Source organism: Phyllobates terribilis, unplaced genomic scaffold (genome assembly GCF_046119375.1).
Source record: "Phyllobates terribilis strain yellow unplaced genomic scaffold, ASM4611937v1 Scaffold_5__5_contigs__length_657084704, whole genome shotgun sequence".
In the NCBI taxonomy this organism is placed as follows: Eukaryota; Metazoa; Chordata; class Amphibia; order Anura; family Dendrobatidae; genus Phyllobates; species Phyllobates terribilis.
In genome coordinates this window covers 108,237,639-108,254,737 of record NW_027362765.1, presented here as the reverse complement: position 1 = coordinate 108,254,737, position 17,099 = coordinate 108,237,639, and positions in this window count along the sequence as shown.

Below are 17,099 nucleotides of genomic sequence, written 5' to 3'. Positions count from 1 at the left end.
ATTGATTAGCTTTCAGGAGTAATGGCTTCATGAGCTATTCTCAGGATTGTCCGGTTTCACGCCCCATGTAAATCGTGAGACTGTGACAGAGCAAGAGTTAGGATAAAGTATCTGGCTGCACTTCTGTATCCAATAAATGGCCATAAAACAAGAAATATAGCTGCTGCAGTCCAATATTCCAAAAGTGATGCCGGGCAGGCTGACATACTGGAGCGATGGCGCTCAGGGACACTGCTGTTGTGAGGACAATATGGCTGCTGGTCTCCCTGATCAGTGCAGTATCCTTGCACAATTAACAGCCCCCAAAATATATTTAAAACATTGTAAAAAAAAAAAATGGCATCAGTTGAATGCAATTTGCTTTTCACCTACAGTGGAGAAAATAAGTATTTGATTCACTGCCGATTTTGAAAATTTCCCACCTACAAAGAATGGAAAGATATATAATTTTATCATAGGTACACTTCAACTGTGCGTGATAGAATCTAAAAATAAAAAACAGGAAATCACATTGTATGACTTTTAAATAATTAAATTGCATTTTATTGCATGAAATAAGTGTTTGATCACCTACCAACCAGCAAGAAATCTGGCTCTCACAGACCTGTTCGTTTTTCTTTAAGAAGCTCTCCTATTCTGCACTCATTACCTCTATTAGTTGTACCTGTTTGAACTCATTACCTGTATAAAAGACACCTGTCCACACACTCAATGAATCACACTACAATCTCTCCACAATGGCCAAGATCAAAGAGCTGTCTAAGGACACCAGGGACAAAATTGTAGACCTACACAAGGCTTGGATGGGCTACAGGACAATAGGCAAGCAGCTTGGTGAGAAGGCAAGAACTGTTGGCACAGTTATTAGAAAATGGAAGAAGCACAAGATGACTGACAATTTTCCTCGGTCTGGGACTCCGTGCATGATCTCGCCTTGTGGGGTAAGGATGATTCTGAGAAAAATCTGGAATCTGCCCAGAACTACACGGGAGGACCTGGTCAATGACCTGAAGAGAGCTGGGACCACAGTCTCAAACACTACTGTTTGTAATACACTACACCGTCCTGGATTAAAATCCTGAAGGGCATGCAAGGTCCGCCTGCTCACGCCAACACATGTCTAGGCCCATTTGAAGTTCACCAATGACCATCTGGTTTATCCAGAGAAGGCATGGGAGCAGGTCATGTGGTCAGATGAGACCAAAATAGAACTTTTTGGTATCAATACCACTTGCTGTATTTGGAGGAAGAAGGATGAGTACGACCCCAAGAACACCCTCCCAGCCGTGAAGCATGGTGGGGGAAACATCATATTATGGGGGTGCTTTTCTGCAAAGGGGACAGGACGACTGCAACATATTGAAGAGAGGATGGATGAGGTCATGCCGGTTGCATGGATTTATATAGTGTGACCAAGTTGTCAAGCACTTTCCAAGTGATGCTAAAAACGCTTGGAAAGCACTTGACAATAAAAATACATGTGACGAACACTTCACTTCCGCTTGTCCCTGGCAGGAAAAACGCATGTACAATCCGCATGTACAATCCGCATGCGTTTTTTCTCCCAGGGAGATGCAGAAACGCTCAGGAAAAAATCTGGAGCATTTCCGCATCATGGGCACATAGCCTTACTCTGAACTCTCCTTCAACACCAAACCAGGAAGTGGTAAGCTATCACTGGCAAGGAAAGAAGCAAGGAGGAGGGTTCTTAAACCTGTGAGGAGTAACCAACTCAGAACAGCTGATACAATAAGACAGAGACCTCCAGGAGTCCCACAAAACAGAAACAGAGCCAAGAAAGCCAGGACTGCTTATAGGATGGTGAAGCTGTTTTAACAACCGCAGGTGTATGTGTCACCAGACACCATGATCGTCTGACCCCATTATGTTGTGGTATTCCCGTGGCGACCTACCTATAAACGGATATTTCAGGACTCTCTCTTCAGTTCAGAGCAGGTTGGTTGAATTCTGCTTTATTAAAAGAAATCTGTCACCAGATTGGTTTGCATGGCCTAGTGCGATCCAATAATCGGCATGCTGGAAAAAATCAAAAATCAAACGTGCACGGCCCCATAGAATAACATTTCAATAATAAGGTAAAAGACCCCTTTAGAGAATGTATAAACATAATACATTTTTATTGAATAACCGCACAAGGAAAATTTAAAAAACATTAAAAACAAAAAATGGGGAATAGTGGTGACATGGGAAAAACAATGACAACACAAAATAAACAATTCATTTGCAGTACAGGTTCTCCTATAGAAGTGATTCACATATTAACAACAACCAATGACTGCATATAAAACACGTTTGTCAGTCCGTGGAAAAAAATCGGACTGCACTCTGATGACATCTGAGTGCAGTATGACTTTCACAGACTGACACTAGAGAAGATGGAGCATATTTTTGTCTATCCTCTCAGCTGAGAAAATCGGATCACACTCTGATCTCACTCTGATCAGAGTGTGATTAACATAATCGGCCTGATACTCTCAGATGAGAGACAATACGTTGGTGTGACCCTGGCCTTAAGGTAAATACTCTCTAAAACTACTACAATACCTTGCTTATAACGATATGCCTATCTATCCGTGATTCTCATGTATACACGTAGCCATCATGGGATATTGAGTAATACTTCTTCTTTGGTTCATGTTCTCAGGATATTGGTGTAAAACCAAAATGCAATAGCAATATTAGGTGCTCTGACATTTCTGAGAATATTATGCAGAAAAATACTATCACCATAACAGATCTGAGGTGTGATATGTGGTTCATATGTGTAAGATCATTTATGTAGAAAAAGCAGGCCAAAAACGAATCCAGTCACCCACATCACCCCGCACTGAGGTTTCTATCTTGCTTCATAGATATTATAATTAATGCGATAACAAGTATAGACTAAACTTTATAATTGTGAAGATTTTTTTACTTAGGGAATGGTTATACCGTTTTTGCATTTACTAATTTACTATTTTAAATGTTAGCACATTTTTACATATGGCAGCAGCAGTGGCATAGCTAGAGTCTGATGGATCTCGGTGCAAGATTTGGACAGTGCCCACCCCATCCTAGTATACAGTACAGACCAAAAGTTTGGACACACCTTCTCATTTAAAGATTTTTCTGTATTTTCATGACTATGAAAATTGTACATTCACACTGAAGGCATCAAAACTATGAATTAACACATGTGGAATTATATACTTAACAAAAAAGTGTGAAACAACTGAAATTATTTATTATATTCTAGATTCTTCAAAGTAGCCACCTTTTGCTTTGATGACTGCTTTGCACACTCTTGGCATTCTCTTGATGAGCTTCAAGAGGTAGTCACCGGAAATGGTTTTCACTTCACAGGTGTGCCCTGTCAGGTTTAATAAGTGGGATTTTTTGCCTTATAAATGGGGTTGGGACCATGAGTTGTGTTGTGCAGAAGTCTGGTGGATACACAGCTGATAGTCCTACTAAATAGACTGTTAGCTGCTTTTTTCTTGCCATAATACAAATTCTAAGTAAAGAAAAATGAGTGGCCATCATTACTTTAAGAAATGAAGGTCAGTCAGTCCGAAAAATTTGGAAAACTTTGAAAGTGTCCCCAAGTGCAGTTGCAAAAACCATCAAGCGCTACAAAGAAACTGGCTCACATGAGGCCACCCCAGGAAAGGAAGACCAAGAGTCACCTCTGCTTCTGAGGATAAACTTATCCGAGTCACCAGCCTCAGAAATCGCAGTTTAACAGCAGCTCAGATTAGAGACCAGGTCAATGCCACACAGAGTTCTAGCAGCAGTGTAGTGCCGGCGTCCCTGCCCTCTGCTAGGCAGGGACGCTGCTCCCCTCACCGCTCTGCCCCGTGCCCGGCGTCCCTCTCCCGCTCTGCTGTCAGCGCGCGCTCCTTCCTGGCGTCCTCCTCCCGCTCTGCTCTCAACGCGCGCTCCTTCCCGGCCCCTGTGCTTAGGGCGCGCGCGCTCCCCTCCTCTTAAAGGGGCCGCGCGCGCCGTCCTAAGGAGTCCCCGGCCAATGGCCGGAGGACTTCATCATATATAAGGCACCTCCTCCAAAATGGAGGTGCCCGAGCAATGTTGTTTGCACCTGTGTCTCACCTGTGCTTCAGCCCTCAGGTCCCGTTGCCAGTTACCTGCCAGTTACCTGTCAGATTCCTGCCTGATTCCTGCCTGATTACTTGTTACCTGTCTGCTAGTCTGAGGTCCGACGGTCTGCCTTACTACTCCTGTCAGTCTGTCTAAGGACCAGCCTGCCCGCTCACCTGGGAGCGCACCTCAGCTACCTGCCTGCTTGCCTGAGGTCCGACGGTCTGCCTTACAACTCCGGTCAGTCTGTCTATGGACCAGCTTGCCCGCTCACCTGGGAGCGCTTCTCCGCTACCTGCCTGCTTGCCTGCCCGGAGGCTCCGCTGTCACGTGCTGTGACCACCAGCTATTCCTGAGACTCTTGCCCGCTCACCTGGGAGCGCTTCTCCGTTACCTGCCTGCTTGCCAGCCCGGAGGCTCCGCTGTCACGTGCTGTGACCACCAGCTACTCCAGACTCTTGCCCGCTCACCTGGGAGCGCTTCTCCGCTACCTGCCTGCTTGCCTGCCCGGAGGCTCCGCTGTCACGTGCTGTGACCACCAGCTATTCCTGAGACTCTTGCCCGCTCACCTGGGAGCGCTTCTCCGTTACCTGCCTGCTTGCCTACCTGGAGGCTCCGCCGTCACGTGCTGTGACCACCTGCTATTCCAGAGACTCTCGCTTGCTCACCTGGGAGCACACATTCTTCATCTGCCTTGCTAGCCTACCTGGAGGTTCAGCCATCACAGGTCGTACCTACCCTTTATCCAGAGACTGCCCCGATCACTTGCCGTGTCCTCCTGCCCGTACACCCAGAGACTGTCCTGGTCACCTCCTGTGACTACCTGCCTGGTCGCCACCCGCTCCCTTACAAGGACCGCCCCCTTGTATTGTAGCCCAGAGGTTCCGCCTCCCAGACCCGTTACAGTTTGCTCGGGCCATGGAACCCGGTGGCACCCAAGCTCCCTCGCTCTCGGACCTCTGTCTTGAACTGTCCCGTCAGAGGTCCCAACAGGAGTCCATCCTGGGTCACCTGCGGAATGTCAATACTCGCCTGAACACTCTGTCTGATCCACCAACAACCTCCGCCAGTGCCATATCTTGCAATCCGGCAGCTCCGCTGCCCACTAATACCATGGTATCCTACCCCGGCTCTCTGCACCTCCTCGCTTCGGAGGCGACTCCGTCCAGGCTCGGGGCTTCTTAAATCAGTGCACCCTGCACTTTGAACTTTTGTCCCACCAGTTTAACTCCGACCGGGCCAAAATTGCCTTCATCATGTCCCATCTCACCGGGGAGGCCCTGGCCTGGCTAAATCCTCTATGGGAGAGAGGAGACCCCCTGGTGTCCAACTTGCCTGCTTTTCTCACGGCTTTCCGGAAAGTCTTCGACGAACCCGGACGGAAGACCTCATCTGCATCATCGTTGCTACGCCTCCGTCAGGAGAGTCTCACCGTGGGCCAATATGCCATACGGTTCCGTACCCTTGCCTCGGAGCTGGCCTGGGATAACGACGCTCTGGTTTCCGTCTTCTGGGAGGGTCTGTCCGGCCGTATTAAAGATGAACTTGCCGGTCGGGACATTCCTACCACTCTCGATGACTTAATAACTCTTGCCACCCGGATTGACCTACGGTTCCAGGAGCGTGCCAGAGAGGTCACCCGTGAGAGGAGGTTACCACGTCTAGCTCCTACTTTTCAGAAACCCGTCACTCCTTCTGTCTCTAACCAGGTACACCCTCCTGAGCCTATGCAGGTCGACCAGACCAAGATGGTCAAGACCCGTCAGGACTTACGCCGTGCCGAGGGGACCTGCTTCTACTGTGGCAGTAAGGAGCACCGGATCCGTGCCTGCCCGGAGAGGTCGGGAAACGCCTGTGTCTAGGTTCGCTCAGAGAGGTCCACCTAGACAAGAATAAATCCTCTCCATCCCTGCTGTTGTCAGTTTCAATCGTCTACGGGGAGAACCGTTATTTCGAACTAGCCCAACTGGACTCTGGAGCAGCCGGGAATCTTATTTCACAGTCCCTGGTAGAGAAATACCGCATCCCCACCAAACCTCTGGCTGTACCCTTGTCTGTGGCTGCCGTGGATGGGGGGCTCTTACCACGCCCCATCCAACTCATCACCGAATCCATTACTCTGCAGGTGGGAATGCTGCATTCTGAGAGTATCTCCTTTCATGTTCTGCCTGGACTCTCTCACGCCCTCTTGCTAGGTCTGCCTTGGCTCCAGAAACATGCACCCGTGCTTGACTGGCAAACCGGAGAAGTCCTTCGCTGGGGACAAGACTGTCATAAGACCTGCCTGGTTCCCGTCCATCCCGTCCGTCCCTCTCCTACCCCAGCTAATCTACCTGGACTTCCAATTCCTTATTGGTCTTATGCTGATGTCTTTAATAAAAAGGAGGCAGAGACATTACCCCCTCATAGACCATACGACTGTCCCATCGACCTGTTACCCGGTACTACTCCTCCCCGTGGGCGTATTTATCCTTTATCCGCTGCTGAGACCCGGTCGATGTCCGAATATATTGAGGAGAATCTGGCCAGGGGATTCATCCGGAAATCTACCTCCCCGGCGGGAGCAGGCTTCTTTTTCGTCAAAAAGAAGGACGGCTCTCTCCGTCCCTGTATAGACTATAGAGACCTAAACCAGATCACGGTGAAGAATAAGTACCCCCTTCCGCTCATTCCAGAATTATTTGATCGTCTGAGGGGGGCTAGAATCTTCACCAAACTAGACCTCCGTGGGGCGTACAACCTGGTTCGTATCCGTCAAGGGGATGAATGGAAGACGGCATTCAACACCCGGGACGGCCACTATGAATACCTGGTAATGCCCTTTGGTCTCTGTAACGCTCCTGCCGTCTTTCAAGAGTTGGTCAATGACATCTTCCGGGACCTTCTCTACTCCTGCGTAGTGGTGTACCTGGACAACATCTTGGTCTTCTCTCCGGATGTCCAGACTCACCGGAGGGACGTTCGTCAGGTCCTGCTCAGGCTCAGGCAGAATCACCTCTTCGCTAAATACGAGAAGTGCCTCTTTGAGCAGACCTCGCTTCCGTTTTTGGGCTACATTATTTCTCAGACCGGCCTACGAATGGATCCAGAGAAACTGTCTGCCATCGAGAAATGGCCCCGACCGGAGGGGTTGAAGGCCATTCAGCGGTTCCTGGGCTTCGCCAACTACTACCGCCTCTTCATACCACACTTCTCTTCCCGGACTGCCCCAATTTCCGCGCTCACCCGTAAGGGTACTAATCCCAAAGAGTGGCCGCCCGAAGCAGAAGAAGCCTTTCTTTCCTTAAAACAGGCCTTCTCTTCCGCCCCGGTGCTGCATCGCCCGGACGGCAACAAGCAGTTCTTCCTGGAAGTGGACGCCTCCTCCTCTGGAGCTGGAGCGGTACTTACTCAAAAATCTTCTTCCGGGAGGATGGTAACTTGCGGCTTCTTCTCTAAACTCTTCTCCTCCTCAGAGCGCAATTATTCCATAGGAGATCGAGAGTTATTGGCCATCAAACTGGCATTGGAGGAGTGGCGTTACCTGCTTGAGGGGGCTCTTCACCCGGTAATAATTTACACTGACCACAAGAACTTGGCTTACCTCCAGCATGCCCAGAGACTTAACCCGCGCCAAGCCCGGTGGTCCTTGTTTTTTGCTCGTTTTGATTTTGTCCTTCATTTTCGCCCGGCTGACAAAAACGTCAAGGCGGACGCCTTGTCTCGATCCTTTCTGGTATCTGATCTCGAGGAAGATCCGAAACACATCATCGATCCCGCCAGAGTAATGCAGGTGGCTCCCGTGAGTCTAAATCGTCTCCCTCCCGGAAAGACGTTCGTATCAGTACCTGATCGGGAGAAGATCCTTCACTGGGGTCACTCGTCTAAACTGGCTGGCCACGCTGGTCAGAAGAAGACCCTCCAGCTTATTTCCCGGCACTACTGGTGGCCTACCCTGCACAAGGATGTAATAGACTTTGTTTCTGCCTGTGTGTCCTGCGCCCGCAACAAGGTTCCGAGACATCTGCCAGCCGGTCGCCTCCTTTCGCTCCCAGTACCTGCTGCCCCCTGGCAGCATATTGCAATGGACTTCATAACTGACCTCCCACTCTCTGCCGGTTGTACGGTCATTTGGGTGGTCGCTGACCGCTTCTCCAAGATGGCTCATTTCGTTCCCCTGCCAGGCCTCCCGTCTGCACCCGAGCTAGCTAGAGACTTTATTCGTCACATCTTCCGTCTTCATGGCCTGCCCCTCCACATCGTGTCGGATCGTGGGGTACAGTTCACCTCACGCTTCTGGAGAGCCACTTGTAAACTACTAGACGTCACCCTGGACTTCTCTTCCGCTTACCACCCACAGTCCAATGGTCAAGTGGAGCGGATCAATCAGAACCTGACCAGTTACCTCCGGCACTTCGTTAATGCCCACCATTCTGACTGGGTGGATCTCCTACCATGGGCCGAGTTCTCTTACAATAATCACGAGAGCGAATCCTCCTCCAAATCCCCGTTTTTTGTAGTCTTTGGTCAGCATCCTCGGATTCCTTTTCCTGTCTCCACCTCGGTGGACAACCCGGCTGCGGAATCTCTCGTTAGCAAATTTTCCTCCATTTGGGAGAGTACCCGATCCGCACTCCTTCAGTCGTCCGAGCGGGTGAAAAGACACGCTGACAAAAAACGCCTGGATCCTCCTCAATTTCGTCCAGGAGATAAGGTCTGGCTCTCATCTAAATATGTTCGACTCAAGATACCCTCTTACAAGTTAGGGCCTCGGTTCATCGGACCTCTGGAGGTCACCAGTCAGATCAACCCGGTGGCCTATAAATTGAAACTCCCGGCCAACTTACGGATCCCTAACTCCTTCCATGTATCTCTCCTCAAACCTGTGGTACTTAACTCTTTTTCCAAGTCTACAGGTACGCCTCCTGCTCCGGTTTCTGCTGAGGACGAGTTTGAGGTAGAGAACATTCTTGCCACCAAAAGGGTAAGAGGAAAGACCTTTTTTCTGGTAGATTGGAAGGGGTTTGGTCCTGAGGAGAGAACGTGGGAGCCCCGGGAGAACATCCATGCCCCTCTCATCCTAGCTAAATTTCTGTCTGGCCTAAAAAAGGGGGGGCCTAAAGGGGGGGGTACTGTAGTGCCGGCGTCCCTGCCCTCTGCTAGGCAGGGACGCTGCTCCCCTCACCGCTCTGCCCCGTGCCCGGCGTCCCTCTCCCGCTCTGCTGTCAGCGCGCGCTCCTTCCCGGCGTCCTCCTCCCGCTCTGCTCTCAACGCGCGCTCCTTCCCGGCCCCTGTGCTTAGGGCGCGCGCGCGCGCTCCCCTCCTCTTAAAGGGGCCGCGCGCGCCGTCCTAAGGAGTCCCCGGCCAATGGCCGGAGGACTTCATCATATATAAGGCACCTCCTCCAAAATGGAGGTGCCCGAGCAATGTTGTTTGCACCTGTGTCTCACCTGTGCTTCAGCCCTCAGGTCCCGTTGCCAGTTACCTGCCAGTTACCTGTCAGATTCCTGCCTGATTCCTGCCTGATTACTTGCTACCTGTCTGCTAGTCTGAGGTCCGATGGTCTGCCTTACTACTCCTGTCAGTCTGTCTAAGGACCAGCCTGCCCGCTCACCTGGGAGCGCACCTCAGCTACCTGCCTGCTTGCCTGAGGTCCGACGGTCTGCCTTACAACTCCGGTCAGTCTGTCTATGGACCAGCTTGCCCGCTCACCTGGGAGCGCTTCTCCGCTACCTGCCTGCTTGCCTGCCCGGAGGCTCCGCTGTCACGTGCTGTGACCACCAGCTATTCCTGAGACTCTTGCCCGCTCACCTGGGAGCGCTTCTCCGTTACCTGCCTGCTTGCCAGCCCGGAGGCTCCGCTGTCACGTGCTGTGACCACCAGCTACTCCAGACTCTTGCCCGCTCACCCGGGAGCGCTTCTCCGCTACCTGCCTGCTTGCCTGCCCGGAGGCTCCGCTGTCACGTGCTGTGACCACCAGCTATTCCTGAGACTCTTGCCCGCTCACCTGGGAGCGCTTCTCCGTTACCTGCCTGCTTGCCTACCTGGAGGCTCCGCCGTCACGTGCTGTGACCACCTGCTATTCCAGAGACTCTCGCTTGCTCACCTGGGAGCACACATTCTTCATCTGCCTTGCTAGCCTACCTGGAGGTTCAGCCATCACAGGTCGTACCTACCCTTTATCCAGAGACTGCCCCGATCACTTGCCGTGTCCTCCTGCCCGTACACCCAGAGACTGTCCTGGTCACCTCCTGTGACTACCTGCCTGGTCGCCACCCGCTCCCTTACAAGGACCGCCCCCTTGTATTGTAGCCCAGAGGTTCCGCCTCCCAGACCCGTTACAAGCAGACACATCTCTTCAACAACTGTTAAGAGGAGACTTTGTGCAGCAGGCCTTCATGGTAAAATAGCTGCTAGGAAACCACTGCTAAGGACAGGCAACAAGCAGAAGAGACTTGTTTGGGCTAAAGAACACAAGGAATGGACATTAGACCAGTGGAAATCTGTGCTTTGGTCTGATGAGTCCAAATTTGAGATCTTTGGTTCCAACCACCGTGTCTTTGTGCGACGCAGAAAAGGTGAACAGATGGACTCTACATGCCTGGTTCCCACCATGAAGCATGGAGGAGGAGATGTGATGGTGTGGGGGTGCTTTGCTGGTGACACTGTTGGGGATTTATTCAAAATTGAAGGCATACTGAACCAGCATGGCTACCACAGCATCTTGCAGCGGCATGCTATTCCATCCGGTTTGCGTTTAGTTGGACCATCATTTATTTTTCAACAGGACAATGACCCTAAACACGCCTCCCGGCTGTGTAAGGGCTATTTGACCAAGAGGGAGAGTGATGGGGTGCTACGCCAGATGACCTGGCCTCCACAGTCACCAGACCTGAACCCAATCGAGATGGTTTGGGTTGAGCTGGACCGCAGAGTGAAGGCATAAGGACCAACAAGTGCTAAGCATCTCTGGGAACTCCTTCAAGATTGTTGGAAGACCATTTCCGGTGACTACCTCTTGAAGCTCATCAAGAGAATGCCAAGAGTGTGCAAAGCACTCATCAAAGCAAAAGGTGGCTACTTTGAAGAACCTAGAATGTAAGAGATATTTTCAGTTGTTTCACACTTTTTTGTTAAGTATATAATTCCACATGTGTTAATTCATAGTTTTGATGCCTTCAGTGTGAATGTACAATTTTCATAGTCATGAAAATACAGAAAATTCTTTAAATGAGAAGGTGTGTCCAAACTTTTGGTCTGTACTGTATATATGTCCTCCATCCTGGTATATATGTCCCTTATACTGGGCCCCATCCTGGTATATATATACCCCCATCCTGGTATACTGTATATGTTCCTCATTCTGGTATATGTCCCCTGTTCTGCCTCTGTTCTTTAATGCACAGAAAAAAATAAACAATTCTACTCACCTTCCCTCTGCTCCCTCACCATGCGGCGTCATCTTCTGAAGCCGGCAGTCACATGCACGCTGACGTCTGCTGCTGACCTCAGATTGGCTGGCAGCGTGTATTACTGCACACAGACCCAACAAGTCTGTGCGCTACAATACACTTCAACTGGATGTGCATCCGAGGACACACATCCAGTTGAAGTTGCTGGCGTCGGCAGATCGTTCACCCCCACCTGTACGGGTTCAGTCGCGACCTCTGTGGTTGAGATAGTTATGCGCCCGGAGCGGTGAGTAAGAGCAGAGCAGGACGAGACCGCCCGGAGCGGTGAGCAAGAGCAGAGCAGGACGAGGCCGCCCGGAGCGGTGAGCAAGAGCAGAGCAGGACGAGGCCGCCCGGAGCGGTGAGCAAGAGCAGAGCAGGACGAGGCCGCCCGGAGCGGTGAGCAAGAGCAGAGCAGGACGAGGCCGCCCGGAGCGGTGAGCAAGAGCAGAGCAGGACGAGGCCGCCCGGAGCGGTGAGCAAGAGCAGAGCAGGACGAGGCCGCCTGGAGCGGTGAGCAAGAGCAGAGCAGGACGAGGCCGCCTGGAGCGGTGAGCAAGAGCAGAGCAGGACAAGGCCGCCTGGAGCGGTGAGCAAGAGCAGAGCAGGACGAGGCCGCCTGGAGCGGTGAGCAAGAGCAGAGCAGGACGAGGCCGCCTGGAGCGGTGAGCAAGAGCAGAGCAGGACGAGGCCGCCTGGAGCGGTGAGCAAGAGCAGAGCAGGACGAGGCCGCCTGGAGCGGTGAGCAAGAGCAGAGCAGGACTAGACTGCCGGAGCAGTGGGAACAGGTCTCTGTTCACACGGAACAGACAAGAAGGGAAAGGCAGAGCCAGATACCCACAAGGTACTTGCAGTGAAGTAGCGAGTGGACCACAAACACACAAACGGGAGTACAGAGACAACAAGCAGGAGTTAGGTACGAGTTCAGACTCTGCAGAAAAAATGAAAGGAACGGACATAGAGGCAAAACAGGTAAAGGATAGGAGAGAGTTCAGACTGGAACTGAGTGTACGGAAGAGACCGACACTGCAGCGGGATACAGGAGCGGGTCTGGGAATACGGCCCCCAGAGAGGCGGGACGAACAGGCAAGGAGCGTGTTCAGACAGGACAGACAAGATACAGGAGCGGGTCTAGGTAATCGGCCCCTAGAAGGCGGGGGGAACAGGCTAGGAGCGTGTTCAGACAGGACAGACAAGATACAGGAGCGGGTCTAGGTAATCGACCCCTAGAAGGCGGGAGGAACAGGCTAGGAGCGTGTTCAGACAGGCCTGGAAATACAGCCTCCAGGATAGGCAGACAAGAGAAACACAGAACGGGGCCTGGCACCTTCAGAGTGCAAGCACACACTGAATGAAGCACAATGCTCAGGCAGGGATTGATTGGAGCAGCTGGGTTATATACCAGGTGACAGACAGCAATAGGCTGAGGACGCACAAGGGGTGTGACCCACAGCAGGAACAAAAAGCAGGAAGTGATCGGGCGCCGCCCTTAAGCAGCAGAAACAGACACAAACAGACAGCATGGAGGGAAGCCAGGGAGACATTCTGGACTGGAGATCAAGTGCGCGCTCTTGCACAGTGGGAGATGGACCACCATGCAAGGGCGCCGCCAGGTATGTTACACCTCCTATATGCAAAGTTCGACTCATCCTCCTATATGCCAAGCAGCCGGTCCAGAAAATCAGGGTCAATACCATGAAACACACACATCAAAATTCTGCCTCCGAGTGCATTTACTCTGGCGGATTATCGTGAATGAAAGTTTGTAGGAACACTTATTTCCCGATAATTTTGCAGTCTAAACAGTATGCCAATCACCTCTTAAAGGGGTATTCCCATCTCCAAGATCCTATCCCTATATGTAGTAGGTGTAATAATAATAATAGCAAATACCTTCAATTAAAAACGTAGTATAGTTTTTCTGATTCGCTATGTCTCTTTCCTCATGTGCAGGCATTTCAGGACCTTCGGTATCCACAGTTACGACCACTGATATAGTCACAGTTAGTTAGTTGCTAGTGGTAGTAACCATGGATACCCAAGGTCCTGCAATGCCTGCATATCAGAAAAGAGACATAGCAAATCAGAAAAACTATACTACATATCTAATTGGAGGTATTTGCCAATAATAATATTATGATTACACCTACCACATATTAGGATAGGATGGGAATACCCCTTTAAGGCTATTTTGACATGTCCAGTAATAATCCATTAGAAAGAATCCAGCAGAAATCTGTTGAGAAAAAAGTTGTGCAGACTGATCGGTTAATTAGCCATCCATTTTTCTTTGATTTGGAGACGATCAGTTTTTTTGCTTATTGGATCAGTTTCAAATGGAAGAAAACGGATGACTATTTAACTGGTCCGTTTTCCATAGACTTCAATGTTAGAAAAAACAGATCCAGTTGAAATAATTTTTTTTTTAGCCGAAAAAAAAAGTTGTGCTGGATCCGTTTTCTAACGGATGATTACTGGACGTGTGAACATAGCCTAAGTTTGCTAAGAAATATTTTCGGTTTTGCTCCCCTTGTTCCCAGAGCCATAACTTTTTTATTTTTCTGTCAATATGGCCGTGTGAGGGCTTATTTTTTGCGGGACGAGTTGTACTTTTGAACAACATCACTGGTTTTACCATATTGTGTACTGGAAAATGGGGAAAAAAATCCAAGAAATTGCAAAAAAAAGTGCAATTCCACAGTTGTTTTGTGGTTTTTTTTTACCACGTTCACTGAATGCTAAAACTGACCTGCCATTATTATTCTCCAGGTCATTACGAGTTCGCAGACACCAAACACGTATACATTCTTTTTTATTTAAGTGGTGAAAAAAAAATCGAAAGTTTGCTAAAAAAAAAAAAAAAATAGCGCCATTTTCTGAGATCCGTAGCGCCTCCATTTTTCATGATCTGGGGCCGGGTGAGGGCTTATTTTTTGTGCACCGAGCTGACGTTTTTATTGATACTATTTTGGGGTAGAACCGATGTTTTGATCGCCCGTTATTGCATTTTATTGCAATGTTGTGGCGACCAAAAAAATGTAATTCTGGTGTTTAGAATTTTTTTATCGTTACGCCTTTTACCGATCAGATTAATTCTTTTTTTATATTGATAGATCGGGCCTTTCTGAATGCGGCGATACCAAATATGTGTATATGTGTTTTTTTTATTGTTTTATTTTGAATGGGGCGAAACTTTTATATATTTTTTATTTTTTAAATATTTTTAAAAACATTTTTTTTTACTTTTTGCTTACTTCAATAGTCTCCATGGGAGACCAGAAGCTGCACTTGCCTGATCGGCTCTGCTACATACAGGCGATGAGCAGTGACGATGGGTCACCGATGGGCGGGATAAGTGATGCGCTTCCGGCGCGGCGCTGTTAAATGCCACTGTCAGAGATTGACAGCGGCATTTAACTAGTTAACAGCCACGGGTGGATCACGATTCCACCCGCGGCTGTTGCGGGCACATGTCAGCTGTATAAATCAACTGACATGTGCCCAGTTTAGTGTGGACTCAGCTCCGGAGCCCGTGGTACGACGCGGTGCGTACTATTATGTACCACGTCGTAAAGGGGTGAAAATGGGCAGCAATGAGTCCTGACCTCAATACCATTGAAAATCTTTGAGGTGAGCTGAAAACTGCCTTTGAGAAAAAGAACCCTGCAAACATTCAAGAGCTTGTACAAAGGAAGAGTGGGAGAAAATTCCAGCTGAGAAGTGCAAGAAGCTTCTAGATGGCTACAAGAAACGTTTGGAGGCTGTTAGCAATGCCAAAGGGTGTGTAACCAAGTATTAATTAGGGTTCCTTTATTACTGCACATGCTGTTTATTCTGCTTCTTCTTTGAAATTGCAACATGGAAGCTGAAATACAATGTTCTAACTTTGCTACATTTCCATTTATTTCTGAATATATTGTACAGTCTATGAAAAAAAATTAAGGAGGTGAGCAGCACTGTGTATATATATATATATATATATATATATATATATATATTTTATGCTTCTATACGTTTATATATATAAAATAAAATAGATATTGCTAAATGATCCAGGATATAATAAGAAGCAGAACATTACTTATTGTAGCCACTAGATGGGGCTCCCTTTGCTTTTTTGTATGGGAAACAATTGCCACAAGAAGTTGTGTGTCCCGCTGTTATCCCCATACGTTCTCATATTAGAAATCCTGCTAGAAATCCTGCATTCAGATGTAATAGTATGTATGAGAAATAGGGAAAGTCACGGAGGAGAAAAAAGTCTGAGGATATTGATAAAACATTGTTATTAAAAAAAAAAAACACAGATCTTTAACACTTGTGATCTATTAGGATGACATCAAGGCTAATTAACATGAATTCCCCTAAAACCAATTTTTTATTGAATATATCTTAAAAAGTACCTTCAAATAACCACACACAATATGGAAATAGTCTAAACAAAAAAACTCTCAAAATTAAAATTCCTTCAACCTGTAGGCAAATCACAGATTAGGGAAGGAATCAATTCAGAAAATGGTCCACGTGTCTATATTAGGAATAATGGTTTTAATTGGACACAAGTTTTAGGGGAATTATCCCTAAATATGACACCTACTTAAGCCACGGAGGATGGCACCCTAAGGTCACGACAGTGGCTCCCCCGCTTCTTGTCGGCTATCCTTGGTAAAGCCCTAATCTGTGTAAAGATAGGTCACGCTAAACAGAAATGAGTCCTCTCACAATGTGAACACAAGGTCTAGTATGTGCTACACACATACAGGGTTTGACCAAAGCAAAAACTATAGAATAAGGCTAGTGTCATTTTTTTGATGTAACACACATGCAGGGTATGTCATAGGGTTTAGTGTAATATGTAATAAGGTCCCCTAAACCACAGGTTCCAGGGGATCTATTCCTAAATATGACACCTACCTAAGTCGTGGAGGTTGAAACCCTAGGGTCACGATAGTGGCGCCCCCTGCTCCTCGTCGTCTATCCCTGGTAAAACCCTAAGCTGTCCTGAAATAGGTCACACTAATCCACAAATATAAAATAAGAAGAACCAATGTAAATCTCAATTTACAGTGAACATGTAATACCCAAGCAACAATAGTGATTTTTTGATGTAACACACATGCAGGGTACGTCATAGGGTATATTATACTTTGCCATTAGGTAGTCTGAACCATCATGATACAGTAAAAAATTATTATGATTAAGGGCAGGAAACTGTTTTATAGATTAGTATAAAACACTATTAGACAAGTGTCCTATAAATAAATATGGTCCACCTGTATAACTTTAATCCCTTATTCCTTCACAAACTTTATAATAGATGTGTCAGAGATGAACTTAGCCATCCACATGGTTTATTTTTAAACTTACTTAATCATTTCACCTGACGAATGAGAATTTTGTTTGTCCGTCTGGTGATTGCCTGCCTGTTTATGCAGGTCAATAATTGGAAACTTAGGAACACTTGTTCCCGATTATCAGGCTGACTAAATAGGTCCTAAGAGAGCATCACACAATCTATGAAAATAGCTTAAAATCTAAGGGTGCTTTCACATTGTGTTTTGTGTCCCCATCGGG